The sequence below is a fragment of the Giraffa tippelskirchi genome, chromosome 1, assembly GCF_054371585.1.
Source record: "Giraffa tippelskirchi isolate mGirTip1 chromosome 1, T2T-mGirTip1v1.2.pri, whole genome shotgun sequence".
NCBI classification, from domain to species: Eukaryota; Metazoa; Chordata; class Mammalia; order Artiodactyla; family Giraffidae; genus Giraffa; species Giraffa tippelskirchi.
Genome location: NC_137275.1, coordinates 63,148,836 through 63,166,861, shown reverse-complemented (window position 1 = coordinate 63,166,861; position 18,026 = coordinate 63,148,836).

Here is an 18,026-nt window from a genome sequence, read left to right as displayed (position 1 = left end):
AGATGGATCTTTGTTGACAAAGTGATGTTTCTGCTTTTTAATATGCTGTCTAGGTTGGTCATAACTTTCCTTTCAAGGAGTAAGCATCTTTTAATTTCATGGCTACAATCACCATCTGCAGTTATTTTGGAGCCCTAAAAAATAAAATCAGCCACCGTTTCCACTGTTTCTCCATCTATCTGGCATGAAGTGATGAGACTGGATGCCATGATCTTACTTTTCTGAATGTGGAGCTTTAAGCCAAGTTTTTCACTCTCCTCTTTCATTTTCATCAAGAGGATCTTTAGTTCTTCTTCACTTTCTGCCATAAGAGTGTTGTCATTTGCGTATCTGAGGTTATTGATATTTCTCCTGGCAATCTTGATTCCAGCTTGTGCTTCTTCCAGCCCACTGTTTCTCATGATATACTCTGCATATAAGTTAAATAAGCAGGGTGACAATATACAGCCTTGACATACTCCTTTTCCTATTTGGAACCAGTCTGTTGTTCCATGTCCAGTTCTAACTATTGCTTCCTGACCTGCATACAGGTTTCTCAAGAGGCAGGTCAGGTGGGCTGGTATTCCCATCTTTTGAAGAATTTTCCACAGTTTGTTGTGACCACACAGTCAAAGGCTTTGGCATAGTCAATAAAGCAGAAATAGTTGTTTTTTCTGGAACTCACATGCTTTTTCAATGATCCAGGAGGTGTTGCCAATTTGATCTCTAGTTCCTCTGCCTTTTCTAAAACTAGATTGAACATCTGGAAGCTCATGGTTTATGTACCATTGTAGCCTGGCTTGGAGAATTTTGAGGATTACTTTGCTAGCATGTGAGATGAGTGCAATTGTGCAATAGTTTGAACATTCTTTGACATTGCCTTTCTTTGCGATTGGAATGAAAACTGATCTTTTCCAGTCCTGTGGCCACTGCTGAGTTTTCCAGATTTGCTGGCATATCGAGTGCAGCACTTTCACAGCATCACCTTTGAGGATTTGAAATAGCTCAACTGGAATTCCATCACCTCCACTAGCTTTGTTCATAGTGATGCTTTCTATGCCCACTTGACTTCACATTCCAGGATGTCTGCCTCTAGGTGAGTGATCACACCATCGTGATTATCTGGGTCATGAAGATCTTTTTTGTACAGTTCTTCTGTGTATTCTTGCCACCTCTTCTTAATATCTTCTGCTTCTTTTAGGTCCATACCATTTCTGTCCTTTATGGAGCCCATCTTTGCATGAAATGTTCCCTTGGTATCTCTAATTTTCTTGAAGAGATCTCTAGTCTTTCCCAATCTGTTGTTTTCCTCTATTTCTTTGCATTGATCGCTGAGGAAGGCTTTCTTATCTCTCCTTGCTATTCTTTGGAACTCGGTATTCAGATGGGAATATCTTTCCTTTTCTCCTTTGCTTTTGGCTTCTCTTCTTTTCCCAGCTATTTGTAAGGCCTCCTCAGACAGCTATTTTGCTTTTTTGCATTTCTTTTTTTTGGAGGATGGTCTTTATCCCTGTCTCCTGTACAGTGTCTTGAACCTCTGTCCATAGTTCATCAGGCACTTTGTCTATCAGATATAGCCCCTTATATCTATTTGTCTCTTCCAAATCATAAGGGATTTGATTTAGGTCATACCTGAATGGTCTACTGGTTTTCCCCCACTTTCTTCAATTTAAGTCTGAATTTGGCAATAAGGAGTTCATGATCTGAGCCACAGTCAGCTCTTGGCCTTTTTTTTTTGCTTACTATATAGAGCTTCTCCATCTTTGGCTGCAAAGAATATGATCAATATGATTTCAATGTTGGCAATCTGGTGATGTCTGTGTGTAGAATCTCCTCTTGTATTGTTGGAAGAGGGTGTTTGTTATGACCAGTGTGTTCTCTTGGCATAACTCTATTAGCCTTTGCCCTGCTTCATTCTGTACTCCAAGGCCAAATTTGCCTGTTACTCTAGGTGTTTCTTGACTTCCTACTTTTGCATTACAGTCCCCTATAATGAAAAGGACATCTTTTTTGGGTATTAGTTCTAAAGGATCTTGTAGGTCTTCCTAGAACTGTTCAACTTCAGCTTCTTCAGCACTACTGGTTGGGGCATAGACTTGGATTACCGTGATATTGAATGGTTTGCCTTGGAAATGAACAGAGATCATTCTGTTGTTTTTGAGATTGCATCCAAGTACTGCATTTCGGACTCTTTTGTTGACTATGATGGCTACTCCATTTCTTCTAAGGGAATCCTACCCACAGCAGTAGATATAACGATCATCTCAGTTAAATTCACCCCTTCCAGTCCATTTCAGTTTGCTGATTCCTAGAATGTCAAGGTTCACTCTTGCCATCTCCTGTTTGACCACTTCCAATTTGCCTTGATTCATGGACTTAAGCTTCCAGGTTCCTATGCAATATTGCTCCTTACAGCATCGAACCTTGCTTCTATCACCAGTCCCATCCACAACTGTGTGTTGTTTTTCCTTTCATTCTGTCCCTTCATTCTTTTTGTAGTTATTTCTCCACTGATCTCCAGTAGCATATCGGGCACCTATCAATCTAGGGATATGCTTAAATTTCTCTGAAGAATTTCCAAGAATCCATTGAATGATGTCCACATTAATTTCCCTAATAAATTATAAATTGGAAGCAGATGGAGAATCCTTCCTGGGAAACTGGATGATATACAGTGTCCCTACAAAGTTTTTAAATACTGGGCTCTTCCAAAGCAATATGACTAAATGATGTCATCTTGTAACGTCCTCTCTGGAGATGGGGTAAAAGTCAATGTGTGAACACTTTGAAGTTCACAGGGAGCTGTGTCCATAATATTATGATCTTGATCATTACATGGATTCAAATTATCATATTACTGGACGTAATATCATATAAATAGAGAGGAAGGGGGAAGGAGAGAAAGAAAGAGAGATAACTTGCTGTAGACTCGATATTTACCTATGACATAGCATTCAGAAGTTTGTTTCACAGATCATTAACCTTTAGGATATTTTTAGAAAAAATGTTAAAAATGGGAAAACAGAGTCTAACAGGGGAATAATTTGGGGAGATAATCCCTCTGATTTTTTTTCCCTTTAATATATTTATGATCTACATCAGAATAGTTAAGTAATCTAAGAAATCGTTAAACAACAAGTCAAATTCTCCTGTGTATATTTACTGCTTGATTTTTAAAGAATATAATAAAGTACTTCTCAAATAAATTGATTGGTGCAGCTGACTCCACTCTGAAGAACAGGAGCTCAATTGGGATGGAGCCAGATAGTGTATGTTAAACCTAATCTCAGATGGCAGTGATGGCTATATTCAATTTTCTTTCCTTTTGGTATTATGAAACCCAGTGTCCCTCAAACTTTTCAATGAGGAAACTTGAAAACTCCTCATAAGGAGCCATTAACAAAAATTTTGGTAATCTGAAGGAGAAGAATATGGGAGAAAATGATGATTGGAAATTTCAGTGTTTTGGTCCTACCATCCAATACATGGGATTTCCTCCCACTTTTTTAAATGTGTGTTTTAATGTATGTACAATTCCAGTGAAATCTGAGGATGATTTGGGGAGAATTCATATAAATAATTATGTAAGCCATTATTCACACTGCATAATTAGTATTTGATCAGGAAAAAATGCTTATAATACTTTAATATTGACCTAATAAAGATTCAAAAGCATGTAATATATTCATTTGTAAAAATTACATACGAATTTGGTATATAAAACTCTTATGTTTTGTGCATTATAACATACTTGAAATAATTTTGTATTATGTAACAATTATTTAAAATAGGTACTAAATATTAAGCCTCAGATGTTCCTGATTGTCTCTTATAGTTTTCATTCACCTTTCACCTAAATATCTGTCCATGAGCTACATATGTTCATCTCCAACAAGACTGATCTAATCAAACCACTAATTCCATCTAAAGGCAATAGACACTCTCACTGCCAATGCTGACCTTCCTTTTAGACACATACATAACTATTTATGAAATTCAGGGAGAATAAAAAGAAATAATAATGGCAATATATTTTCTCACTCTTCAGCTCATTACAAAATGACATCCACTTTAGATAGTCTTGCTTCTATAACTTAAAAGTCAGTTTTAGACCAATTTATGATGTGATATAAACAGAAACTATAGATAGACATTAATTACCCTTCTTATACTTTACTGCTGGTCACAAGTCAAAATATGTTCATGTTCCAGAGCTAACAATGGACATAATATTAGTGACATCCTTGGATTGTGGCTCAGTATCATTGTGAACCTGGAAAGGCTCTTGCCTACAGAAAGTCTGAGGTTTTGATTTTGGCTTCAGTATGCTCATGAAGTTGATGAGCAACCCAATCCCTATTCCTCCTCTCTGTTCTGGGATTAACTTTTTATTGCATACTCATTGACTTCTGCCTATGTACTTTGTTCCTATATAACAAATCGTAGTAGACTCCCTCTAGTCCATTTTCCACAAAGCTGTTAAAGCAGAATGGGAATTTATTTTTCATTTGCTTTTTACTCTAATAATCACTCAATAAAGAAAGATGCCTCGTCACAGTTGCGTCATATTGTTGAAACATAACAGATAGACACGTTTGGTAATATTTAGAAATTAAATATGTATGGCAGATGATGTTAACCAGTAGTAGCTTCATTTCAGTCATTGTATATTTTCATTCAGTATAGACAAAATATGGTGCTTTATTTAAATGCTCATGCACTGCAACACAGGAAAATAATTATAAATTCTGTGGAAATTGCCCCCATTAACAGGATGACCCATGTTCTTTCTTCATATCTCAAGTTGGTGATCATACAGGACTTCTTCATATTCTATTTATTAGGCCTTCTTTCAGGTAATACAGTTATCTGTAGAGATGCAAATCTGCTCACAATGAAAACAACTTTTCACGCTTATATAAAATATATTTAACATCTCATTGACTGTGTCATAAAAATAGCTGATTTCACATTAAAAAGGCCAAAAGGATCCCTAACGCATTTTTTTCCATATAAGAGAACTCTCAGACCCATAAGGATGAATTCAAACCTTTTGCAATAAGCACAGAATCTATTGAATTGCACTTTTTTTTTTTGCTTTCAAATTGTCCAAGATTTCTGAACTTATAACCTAAATATAAGGTGTAATCATAAGAGGAGCACCTCTCTCAATCCAGAAATTTTGTTTTAAAAAAATTGATTTTCTAAGTAAATGACCTTATGGAATAGGACAAGAAGGTAACACATCTATCACTCCATTTTAAAGCAAATCTAAATGGTTGGAATTTTCTTATTATACTTTTATTTCATATATAATATATTTTCTTAGAACAATAAAACTCTGCTTGTGGATAAATGAAGTGCAATTCCACAAAAAGATGAGTCTGTAATCAATGTTAATGCTATAGACTCAACATTGAAAAAGTCTGGAATGAGGCCTTGGTGTAAAGGTGTCTCACTTAACTATGTTTTTAAAGAAGATTGTGTTTGCCAAATATTTTCTAATGGATCTGGGGAACTTTCTAGCTTCCAGCCCCCATCCTAATCCCTGTCCAACAGAAACCCACTTGGACAGATCATAGAAATCCCATAAATATGTTGCTACATCTGATATTGGAGATTATTGCTATCACAGAAGTATTTTTATATTATGAGATTTACTGTAACAGTACAATAGTAATCATTCTGAAATAATATAACATTCCCTCAATCTGAACCTAAAACTACATCTCCATCTGACTTTGTGTTCCAATGATCTCTAAATACCTCTTTTTACTTAACATAGGAACAATCAGCTGAAGCTCATATATGAAATGAAATGTGTTTTGAATTGCATTAAATGCATTGGGACTAGATAATATGTCCACATTCGATGTTTTACAATTGCTTAGAATTATCTACACTATATTGGATAAAGCATATTTACCCCTAAGCTAAAGCATACTATGGAGAAGGAAATGGCAACCCACTCTAGTAATCTTGCCTGGAGAATTCCATCGACAGAGGAGCCTGGCAGGCTACAGTCCATGGGGTTGCAAACAGTCAGGCATGACTGAGCAACTATCACTCACTCACTAAGGCATTCTAAAGCTAATTTCAGCTTGAAAGTTCCATTAAAAATGGCATCTGTAATAGAAATGCAGCCAAAGGCCCAAGAATATCTGTTAATGGTTAAAAGTGTGCATAATAATACGATTTATTCAACATTTTCTCCTTTATCTATTGTTTAATTTTAGCTAACAATCTAGAGTAAAAACACTTAAACACTAGGATCGTAAGCTGGTAAGAATGACATACTGAAGTGTGGAACATTTTTTTTTCTTACATTTTGACTTTTGGCCTGCCTATCTAACACAACCATTCTTCAAAATTATGTGGGGAACTGAGAAGTTTCAAGGAGAAGGATGGAAACTTGGAGAACTTTATTGAGACATTTGTACAAGAATAGAAAATAAATAAAAAAGTACCATTTTTCTAAAGACATACCATCTTGGGCTGTGAGCTTGTCAATTCTTAGCAGCTAAGTAGGGTCAGTTCCTCTTAGTGCTTGAATGAGATCTCAGGAGATAATATAAAGGATTGAAAGAAATGGTGTTTGTGATTTTTAAAATAAGTCATAACTTTATTCTTCTTTCAGATTTCATCTAGGATTCATAATAGAGTTAAGAAAACTATTGGCCATGTTAAATTAAAAAAAAGTTAATGAAAAGCAATATTTTATTAGAAATTCCTGAGTAGTTTTTGGAGTTCATTTATCTTTTCAATCATTTATAAACTGACATGCCATTATTGCTTTTGTCACCATAGACATATTCTCATTACCAAGTTTCATATTCTGTATCCAAGATAGGTTTAGGATAACTATTCATTTCTTGATCCAAATTATTGTCCACATATGTGAGTTCAGGGATCTTTGCCCATGTACCCATTAAATTCTGTATTTCTGAACTTGAACCTATCCTAGCTCTATTCTCACATCTAACAAGATTTATTTGTGTCTCTAGCAGAAATGAAATTTCTGTAGGGTTAATTCTTGACTTTGCCAACACTCACTTGAAAGCTTAGCTGAGAGTAGATGCTCAATAAATACCTGTTGAATATATGAATTAATAAATGAATTATATCAAGGTAAATATAGTCAAAGAAAATGAAAAAGGAAAAGCTACAATTTGGGTACTTCTGAACCTATAGATGGTTGTTCTTCAAAACTCATGATAAAATTATGACAAAATTCTTTGCACTCTTAAGCATATTTAGGTCTTTATTCTGTACTGTTTTGTGAGTTTATTTTTACCTTATATCCCAGTTGAAGCAAATGTCTTCAGACATAAACTTTTAAGTATATAAAAAAGACAGCATATTCAGTGATGTGATTTATAAATGTCAAAATATTTCCTCAGAGAAATGTAATTGTAATAGGGAAGAACAAATCTGACTCCACATTGGATCAGTTTCTTATACTTTAACCTTTGTATCCTATTGCTTTTTCTACAAGTGTTAGTTGCTCAGTCATGTCTGACTGTTCACAGCATCGTGGACTGCGGCCCGCCAAGCTCCACTGTCCATAGAATTCTCCCAGCAAGATACTGAAGTGTGTAGCCATTCCCTTCTCTAGGGGATCTTCCCAACTCAGGAATGGAATCCAGGTCTTCTCTCAGATTCTTTATCATGTGATCGACCAGGGAAGGTTTCCAACAAGTTAATCACTAAACTTGGTGTTGGAGTGGCACAGGGTGGCTGTGCAGTGCTGGAGTGGCCCGCAGAGGCTGTGGGGAGCTGATGCGGCCAGCGGCCCGAGAGGAGATACCCCATGTCCAAGGTAAGGAGCTTCAGCTTGCTTTGCTGGAGCAGCAGTGAAGAGATTCTCCATGTCCAAGGTAAGAGAAACCCCACTAAGACGGTAGGTGCTGAGAGAGGGCATCAGAGGGCAGACAGACCGAAACCACAATCACAGAAAACTAGCCAATCTAATCACATGGACCACAGCCTTGTCTAACTCAATGAAACTAAGCCATGGCATATAGGGCCACCCAAGATGGTCAGGTCATGGTGGAGAGTTCTGAAAAAAATGTGTTCCACTGGAGAAGGGAATGGTAAACCACTTTAGTATTCCTGCCCTGAGAACCCAATGAACAGTATGAAAAAGCAAAAAGATAGGACACTGAAAGATAAACTCCCCAGGTGTGTAGGTACCCAATATGCTACTAGAAATCAGTGGAGAAATAACTGCAGAAAGAATGAAGGGATGGAGCCAAAGCAAAAACAACACCCAGCTGAGGATGGGACTGGTGATAGAAGCAAGGTCTGATGCTGTAAAGAGCAATATTGCATAAGAACCTGGAATATTAGGTCCATGAATCAAGGCAAATTGGAAGTGGTCAAGTAGAAGATGGCAAGAGTGAACATAGACATTTTAGGAATCAGCAAACTAAGATTGACTGAAGAGGGTGAATTTAACTCAGATGACCATTATATCTACTACTGTGGGAAGGAATCCCTTAGAAGAAATGGAGTAGCCATCATAGTCAACAAGAGTCTGAAATGCAGTACTTGGATGCAATCTCAAAAACGACAGAATGATCTCTGTTCATTTCCAAGGCAAACCATTCAATATCACGGTAATCCAAGTCTATGTCCCAACCAGTAACGCTGAAGAAGCTGAAGTTGAACAGTTCTAGGAAGACCTACAAGACCTTTTAGAACTAACACCCAAAAAGATGTCTTTTCATTATAGGGGACTGTATGGCACCCCACTCCAGTACTCTTGCCTGGAAAATCCCATGGACAGAGGAGCCTGGTAGGCTACAGTCCATGGGGTTGCTAAGAGTCGGACACGACTGAGCGACTTCACTTTCACTTTTCCCTTTCATGCACTGGAGAAGGAAATAGCAACCCACTCCAGTATTCTTGCCTGGAGAATCCCAGGGACGGCGGAACCTGGTGGGTTGCTGTCTATGGGGTCGCACAGAGTCGGACACGACTGAAGCGACTTAGCAGCAGCAGCAATGCAAAAGTAGGAAGTCAAGAAACACCTGGCGTAACAGGAAAATTGGCCTTGGAGTACAGAATGAAACAGGGCAAAGGCTAATAGAGTTCTGCCAAGAGAACACACTGGTCATAGCAAACACCCTCTTCCAACAACACAAGAGGAGACTCTACACACGGACATCACCAGACGGCCAACACTGAAGTCATATTGATCATATTCTTTGCAGCCAAAGATGGAGAGGCCCTATACAGTCAACAAAAACAAGGCCATGAGCTGACTGTGGCTCGGATCATGAACTCCTTTTTTCCAAATTCAGACTTAAATTGAAGAAAGTGGGGGAAAGCCACTAGACCATTCAGGTATGACCTAAATCAAATCCCTTATGATTATATAGTGGAAGTGACAAATAGATATAAGGGGCTAGATCTGATAGACAAAGTGCCTGATGAACTATGGATGGAGATTCAAGACATTGTACAGGAGACAGGGATCAAGACCATCCTCCAAAAAAAGAAATGCAAAAAAGCAAAATAGCTGTCTGAGGAGGCCTTACAAATAGCTGGGAAAAGAAGAGAAGCCAAAAGCAAAGGAGAAATGGAAAGATATACCCATTTGAATGCAGAGTTCCAAAGAATAGCAAGGAGAGATAAGAAAGCCTTCCTCAGCGATCAATGCAAAGAAATAGAGGAAAACAATAGAATGGAAAGACTAGAGATCTCTTCAAGAAAATTAGAGATACCAAGGGAACATTTCATGCAAAGATGGGCACAATAAAGGACAAAAATGATATGAACCTAACAGAAGCAGAAGATATTAAGAAGAGGTGGCAAGAATACACAGAAGAACTGTACAAAAAAGATCTTCGCAACCCAGATAATCAAGATGGTGTGATCACTCACCTAGGGCCAGACATCCTGGAAAGTGAAGTCAAGTGGGCCTTAGGAAGCATCACTAGCAACAAAGCTAGTGGAGGTGATGGAATTCCAGTTGAACTATTTCAAATCTTAAATGATGATGCGGTGAAAGTGCTGCACTCAGTATGCCAGCAAATTTGGAATACTAAGCAGTGGCCACAGGACTGGAAAAGGTCAGTTTTCATTTCAAAGAAAGGCAGTGCTAAAGAATGCACAAACTATCGCACAATTGCACTCATGTCACATGCTAGTAAAGTAATGCTCAAAATTCTCCAAGCCAGGTAACAGCAAAATGGGACCATGAACTCCCAGATGTTCAAGCTGGTTTTAGAAAAGGCAGAGGAACCAGAGATAAAATTGCCAACACCTGCTGGATCATCGAAAAAGCAAGAGAGTTTCAGAGAGACATCTATTTCTGCTTTATTGACTATGCCAAAGCCTTTGACTGTGTGGATCACAATCAATTGTGGAAAATTCTGAAAGAGATGGGAACACAAGACCACCTGACCTGCCTCTTGAGAAGTCTGTATGCAGGTCAGGAAGCAACAGTTAGAACTGGACACAGAACAACAGACTGGTTCCAAATCGGGAAAGGAGTATGTCAAGGCTGTATATTGTCACCCTGCTTATTTAACTTATATGCAGAGTGCATCACGAGAAATGCTAGGCTGGATGAAGCACAAGCTGGAATCAAGATTGCCGGGAGAAATATCAATAACCTCAGATATGCAGATGACACTGCTCTTATAGCAGAAAGTGAAGAAGAACTAAAGAGCCTCTTGATGAAATGAAAGAGGAGAGTGAAAAAATTGGCTTAAATCTCGACATTCAGAAAACTAAGATCATGACATCTGGTCCTGTCACTTCATGGCAAATAGATGGGTTAACAGTGGGAACAGTGGATGATTTTATTTTTGAGGGCTCTAAAATCACTGCAGATGATGACTTCAGCCATGAAATTAAAAGCCACTTACTCCTTGGAAGGAGAGCCAAGACCAACCTAGATAGCATATTAAAAAGCAGAGACATTATTTGCCAACAAAGATCCATCTAGTCAAAACTATGGTTTTTCCAGTAGTCTTGTATGGATGTGAGAGTTGGACTATAAAGAAAGCTTGGTGCCAAAAATTGATGCTTATCAACTGTGGTGTTGGAGAAGACTCTTGAGAGTCCCTTGGACTTCAAGGAGGTCCAAGCAGTCCATCCTAAAGGAGATCAGATCTGACTGTTCATTGGAAAGACTGATGTTGAAACTGAAACTCCAATGCTTTGGCCACCTGATGTGAAGAGCTGATTCAATTGAAAAGACCCTGATGCTGGAAAGATTGAGGGAATAAGGAGAAAGGGATGATAGAGGAGAAGATGGTTGGATGGCATCACCAACTTAATGGACATGAGTTTGGGTAAACTGTAGGAGTTGGTGATGGACAGGGAAGCCTGGAGTGCTGTGGTCCATGGGATTGCAAAGAATTGGATACAACTGAGCGACTGAACTGAACTGAACTGAACTGAATCACTAAAGGGATGCTGCCTATAGCTTTAATTATACATGAATGCCCACTTCAGGAAATCTGGCTCCCATGCCTGAGGCTTAAGCTAAAATATCTTTGTTTAGCTCATCAGAATCATCCTGACAAGGCCCACCTATGAATGTCTTGTGAATGGCCACAGGAGAGGAGAAATTGACACATTCCCTCCAGAACCTGGCCAGAACCAGGAAATATGCATATGCACATTTGCAATATGTCCCCTTTTTTACTTGACCTTTTCACCTCCCCTTCTTTGTTCCATAAAAGATACTAGCCTCCAAGGTCAGGCACCATGATTTTTTTGGACACAATTCCACCATCTTCCCTAGTTGCTGGCTTTCTGCATAAAGTCACTATTGCCTCAACAGCTCATCTCTTGATTAGTTGGTCTATTGGCGCTTGATTTTTTGGTGGAGCACAGTATGAGCTTGAACTCGGTAACATAATTATTCTTATAATTAGAGAATTAGATTTATCATTTATAATTTTAAGATTGAAAATTTTAAGATACAGTAGAAGAGCAGTTTACCTGATCTCTAATGCCCTTCCAATTATGCCAATGATGTAAGGAATGGTCAGGGAAGTAGAATAGAGTTGGATTACAATCCTTGATCCACTTACTCACTGTTTTGTAGTACTGAATTGGTATCTTAGTCGTTTTCTTTTACATCTGTTAAAAACCTGTGCCTCTCATGAGTAGAAGTCCAATAAATTATTGTAATTCAACATTCTTTTCACAAATGTTTACTAAACCCATTTTTGCCTACAAAGCATTTCACCTTAGCTTTGTAAATCTTTGTCACTCGTTTCCTGCTTTTTCAAAAAAGAGATCAAAATACTGGTTTAAGCAGAAAAATGTTTCTTGGGATTGCTTATAAATTCAATGCTCCAGATCATTAATCAAAGCCATATTATTTGGAGTTTCTTTCATTTTTACAGTACTTATCCAAGAGTCTCCTGTAATAGAAATTGGAATTAATCCCTCTTTCTTCCATCCCCTCAAACAAGAAATAGAAAAGCCATGAAACCTGGAATGTAAGGGAAAGCAGCAGGCTTTGATCCTTTTCTCTTTTCATATGTCTAGTAGTGTGTATGGTGTAAAGGATATGAACTTGTGTAGAGACTCTTAGAAGAGGTCATTTTGAAAGTTGTTGAACGTGTCTCCCAGTTTAACAATAGCTAAGGGCTCCCCTAGTGGCTCAGATGGTAAACATTCTGCCTGCAGTGCTGGAGACTGGCGTTCGATCCTTGGGTCAGGAAGATCCCTTGGAGAAGGAAATGGCAATCCACTCCAGTATTCTTGCTGGGGAAATTCCAGGGACAGAGAACCCTGGCAGGCTACAGTACATGAGGTCAAAAAGAGTCAGACATGACTGAGCAACTTCACTTATCTTGGCCTCAGACTCAGAAAATTATCCCAAAGCAAATGATATCAAACTCATGTATACTCTAAGGATTTTGAGCTTCAGTCATTAGATTTCAGAAAACATATGAAAAATTCTCTCCCAAAATCAATTATACAGGAGAATAATACTGATATTGAAATATTAATAAAGGTCCTAAGAGACTGTTCAGTTATTTTTGCTCCAAATATAGTAAATTTCTCCTCATGTATTATACATTGTTTAAATTTGTGTAACATAAATAATACATAACTAAGTAATTTATTTATAAGAAATACACTTTTTCGTCACCTTCCCAAGTTCCATAGCATATTATTATTCATACTCCTCAGGTAAGCTAACCACCTATGTCAGTTGAGTATTGGTCAACATGCATAAAATGTAAAACCATTAGGATGACTCATATCAATTTTGGTAACTGCTAAGAAGCATTAGAATGTTTAATTTAAAAGGAAAAGTAAATGTGTGTGGATTGATCTTCTTATAATCTAGTTCAATTTATTTTCTTGTGTATATGTACTTCATTATTTTGAATTTAGTATAATGGTAAAATGGATAAATTCTAATATTGAAAAAAATATAAAGCAAATTGAAAGATCTAAATGCTTCTTAGAATAAGTAATATTCTTCATATGTTTTGGAGAAATAAACTCTTCGAAATATGATGCTATGTCTTGACAAATTTCTCACAAGGATAAATCTCATTAGCCTGAAGGGGTTCCAAATAAGGATTCCAAAGGTAACCAGATTAGCCAATGTTAGCAGTAGTGCACCTAAATCTCCTGGTATATGAACTAATCTGAAAGAGTCTTAGAGATTATCATTAGAGTGAAATTCTTCCCTTTCTTTTACTCTCCAGTAGTTGAAAATAAAAGCAAACCCTTTGTGTTCTATTCAGTCTGAATGCGAACAAATGGGTTTGTTGACTTGAGCCTGATTTTATTCTCACATGAGATGCTATAGAATAAAATCAGATATAAGCTGGCACTGTAGTTACAATTCTATTCCCAACTTTTAACAAGATGTTTGCAGGTACTAGTATTTCAAACATGTCAGGAAATGAAGAGAATAAGAATGTAAAAATACAAACTACAAGAATGTTAGTTCTTTTTTTCTTAAAACAAATTTTACAAACAGACATAAGTAGGTGTGTGGCCACAAAAAGGTTTTTTTTCTTAAGTAAAAAGAAAATCAATTAAGTGAGTATCCACTCTGTTTTGAACTCCAGTCTTCTGGATTCTTCTTCATTTTATTTTTGCTGTTTTGACTTCCTTCAGTCCAGGAACTGATACAGTTCTAGCCATCAATACCTAAAACCATTATGGGATAATGATGGTGACAATACTATCAATAAATTAGTAAAGAAAATTATCAAGCATTTACAAGATAAAACTAAATATTTAACTTAAATTTTCATTTAATGAATTAATTTTGTGGATTAATTTTCAATTAACACACACACACACACACACAGACACTTTAAGGAAGTTACTTTTATAATCTGCATTTCACAAAAGAAGAATCTAAAGTCTAGAGTGGCCATGTGGCACATCAAACTTAAAACAGCTACTACTGCAAAACAAATGTTTTTATTTTTTTTTATTTTTTAAATTAATTTATTTATTTTAGCTGGAGTCTAACTACTTTACAATATTGTAGTGGTTTTTGCCATACATTGAAATGAATCAGCCATGGATTTACATGTGTTCCCCATCCTGAACCCCCCTCCCGCCTCCCTCTTCATCCCATCCCTCTGGGTCATCCCATTGCACCAGCCCTGAGCACTTGTCTCATGCATTGACCCTGGACTGGTGTTCTGTTTCACGTATGATAATATACATGTTTCAATGTTATTCTCTAAAATTATCCCACCTCACCTTCTCCCACAGAGTCCAAAAGACTGTTCTATGCATCTGTGTCTCTTTTTCTGTCTTACATATAGGGTTATTGTCACCATCTTTCTAAATTCCATATATATGCATTCAGTTCAGTTCAGTCACTCAGTCGTCTCCGACTCTTTGCGACCCCATGAATTGCAGCATGCCAGGCCTCTCTATCCATCACCAACTCCTGGAGTCTACTCAAACCCATGTCCATTGAGTTGGTGATGCCATCTAACCATCTCATCCTCTGTCGTCCCCTTCTCCTCCTGCGTTAGTATATTGTATTGGTGTTTTTCTTTCTGGCTTACTTCACTCTGTATAATGGGCTCCAGTTTCATCCACCTCATTAGAACTGATTCGAATGTATTCCTTTTTTTTTAAATAAATTTATTTATTTTAGCTGGGGGCTAATTACTTTACAATATTGTAGTGGTTTTTAATGGCCGAGTAATATTCCATTCCACAGCTTTCTTACCCATTCGTCTGTTGATGGACATCTACGTTGCTTCCATGTCCTGGCTATTATAAACAGTGCTGCGATGAACATTGGGGTACACGTGTCTCTCTCAATTCTGGTTTCCTTGGTGTGTATGCCCAGCAGTGGGATTGCTGGGTCATATGGCAGTTCTATTTCCAGTTTTTTGAGGAATCTCCACACTGTTCTCCATAGTGGCTGTCTAGTTTGCATTCCCACCAACAGTGTAAGAGGGTTCCCTTTTCTCCGCACCCTCTCCAGCATTTATTGCTTGTAGACTTTTGGATAGCAGCCATTCTGACTGGCGTGAAATGGTACTTTTTTGTGGTTTTGATTTGCATTTCTCTAATAATGAGTGATGTTGAGCATTTTTTCATGTGTTTCTTAGCCATCTGTACACACACACACACACACACAAATAATTGCTTAATTATTACATTATATTAAACTTTTGTCTCACTTTTACTATAACTCCTAGAGTGAAGGACTAAATCTTATTTATCTTTAATATACTTAATACTGGGCTTCACTGGTGGCTCAGATGGTAAAGAATTTGCCTGCAGTGGGGGAGACTTGGTTTCAATCCCTGGGTTAGAGAGATCCCCTGAGGAAGAAAATGGCAACCTGCTCTAGTATGCTTGTCTTGGAAATCCCATGGACAGAGGAGCCTGGTAGACTACAGTCCACGGAGTTGCAAGGAGTTGGACAACTGAACAGTTAAGCTCAGCACAGCACAGCATACTTAATAATGAATGTTGTGTAAAATTCATAGTTCATAATAATCTATTGATGGGAGTTTTAAACATTTTTTCCTCAACAGTTATGCATTTTCAACCATTTGCCTTACAGTGACCTCTGATTATCTCTTAGTGATCAGTTGTGAAGATGTTTCAATCCTTCAGCAGTAATCTGTTCTGCTGCTAATTATTTTGTTTTAATTCAGGCCTTTTACTACAAGGTGGTTGGCATTTTCTCCTGGATCCTACAGTTTCACATTGGCTGGTTAGCTTTGTCAGCCAGCACACTGTCTTTTCCTTAGTTTGATCATGAAATTCCTAATTCCTATTTGAGGAAAGACTCTAGATCTCATAGTGGAGCAAAAGAAACTGAAGTATCTTGAAGCCCACTGAGGGCTCCAGAAGTTCAAGGGGCTTATTTTGCCACTTTTTCAGATTCCCTGGATTACTGTTTAATCATGTTAAAACTGTGAAGCAGAATTCAGATTTCCTGTGATTTCTGTTTAATAATTTTATGATTGTGAAGCAGAATTTAGTTTTTAACCTATTGGCAATGGGACAAATATTTTCCATGTTTCTTGAGAAAAGAATAAAACTCAGAGTCAAGAGGGTGTAAAACGCATTCACTAGAGGGAAGCTGAAAAATCACCCTTCTATGACATTCTCTGTTGGCTCAGCAGTAAAGAATATGTGTGCAAGCAGGAGTCTCAAACTTGATCCCAGGATCGGGAAGATTCCCTGGAGTATAAGATGGCAATCCACTTCAGTTTTATTGCCTGGAAAATCCTGTGGACAAAGGAGCCTGATGAGCTACAGTCCAATGGGTAGCAAAAGAGTCTAACCCAACTTAACAGCTAAACAACATCACTTTCTCTACATTTTTCTTCTTTTCCTTTTCATTAATCCCCTACTGTGCCTTTCCTCTTTCTCCTTCTTTTTCATCTTTCTATTTCTAATTGCTTATTTATAACCAAGCACACATGTCCATCTATAAATCTCCATAAAGATATGAAAATTGATTGATAGATTATAAATGGATGGATAGAGATAGGTAAATGGAGATAGATATGTAAATCAGAGTATTCTGGGGTGTTTCATTACTTCTGGAGAAGCCTACAAAGATCAGAAAATTCGTTAGATGATAAATGATCACACAGTCTAAAACTAGGTACTTGAATGGATGTTACAAAGAACAGAATATAAATAGTGAAACTGCTTTTGCTAAAAATATTTTTTGCATTAATCTAGGCTACTTAATTTGAAAAATTCACTGGAATGTTGAAGAAACTGATAGCAAAAATTTCGTTAGAAATATTGAAGTCCATCGTGTCCCCTTTGTAGAGTTTTAGGAAGCAAGAAGTGGTATTTGGAATATGCCAAGTAAAATTCTCAATTGGGTAGATTGATTAGCTCAGCTTGGGACAAAAGAGCAAAGAGAGACAAAACTGCATTAGTAAAAAGCTGCACTTACAGATTCAACCAGGTTAAACAACGTTGCCCATGATAGAATTTACTATGGGTTACTTTGGGAAGAAAAAAAAAATAGTTCTATCCAAAACAGTTTCATGATGCTTCATGACTTCACCAAAAAGTAACTTGAGGTGGAGCATTCGGTACAGAGCTGATGGGTTGTTAGGTGCCAGCTGGATGGTATTCCGAGTGCCAAAGGAACTGCAGGCAAGAGATCCCAAGAGTGAATGTGTATGTATCTATGTGTGTGTGTTTGCGGGCATGGGTGGATGCATGAGTGAAATAGCACAAGCTCCCCTTGAATAAAAGCTTCAATAAATATTTGATATCAGACATTCCCAGATTATAACTGTGGAAGTTCATTAAAAGCATTTGTCTCCCTTTCCTTTCCCTTCTGCATTACATAGCAGTTACGGGGGAAAAGAGGAGATGAACTGGGAAATAGTGTAAGGGAGGCGCCAACTTTGCTTTCTTCCAACTGTAGTTTTCTTGGCGTGAAATTGGCTCAAGCTACACAAGGAATAAGTAAACAGATGAGACTGTGAAGTTTTTATACTTCTGGACTGAAATCTGTATCAGGCAAAAAGATAAACCTATTATCTGTGGTAATCAGGAAAGCTATGAAAACATGCCAGGGACTGGAGGAG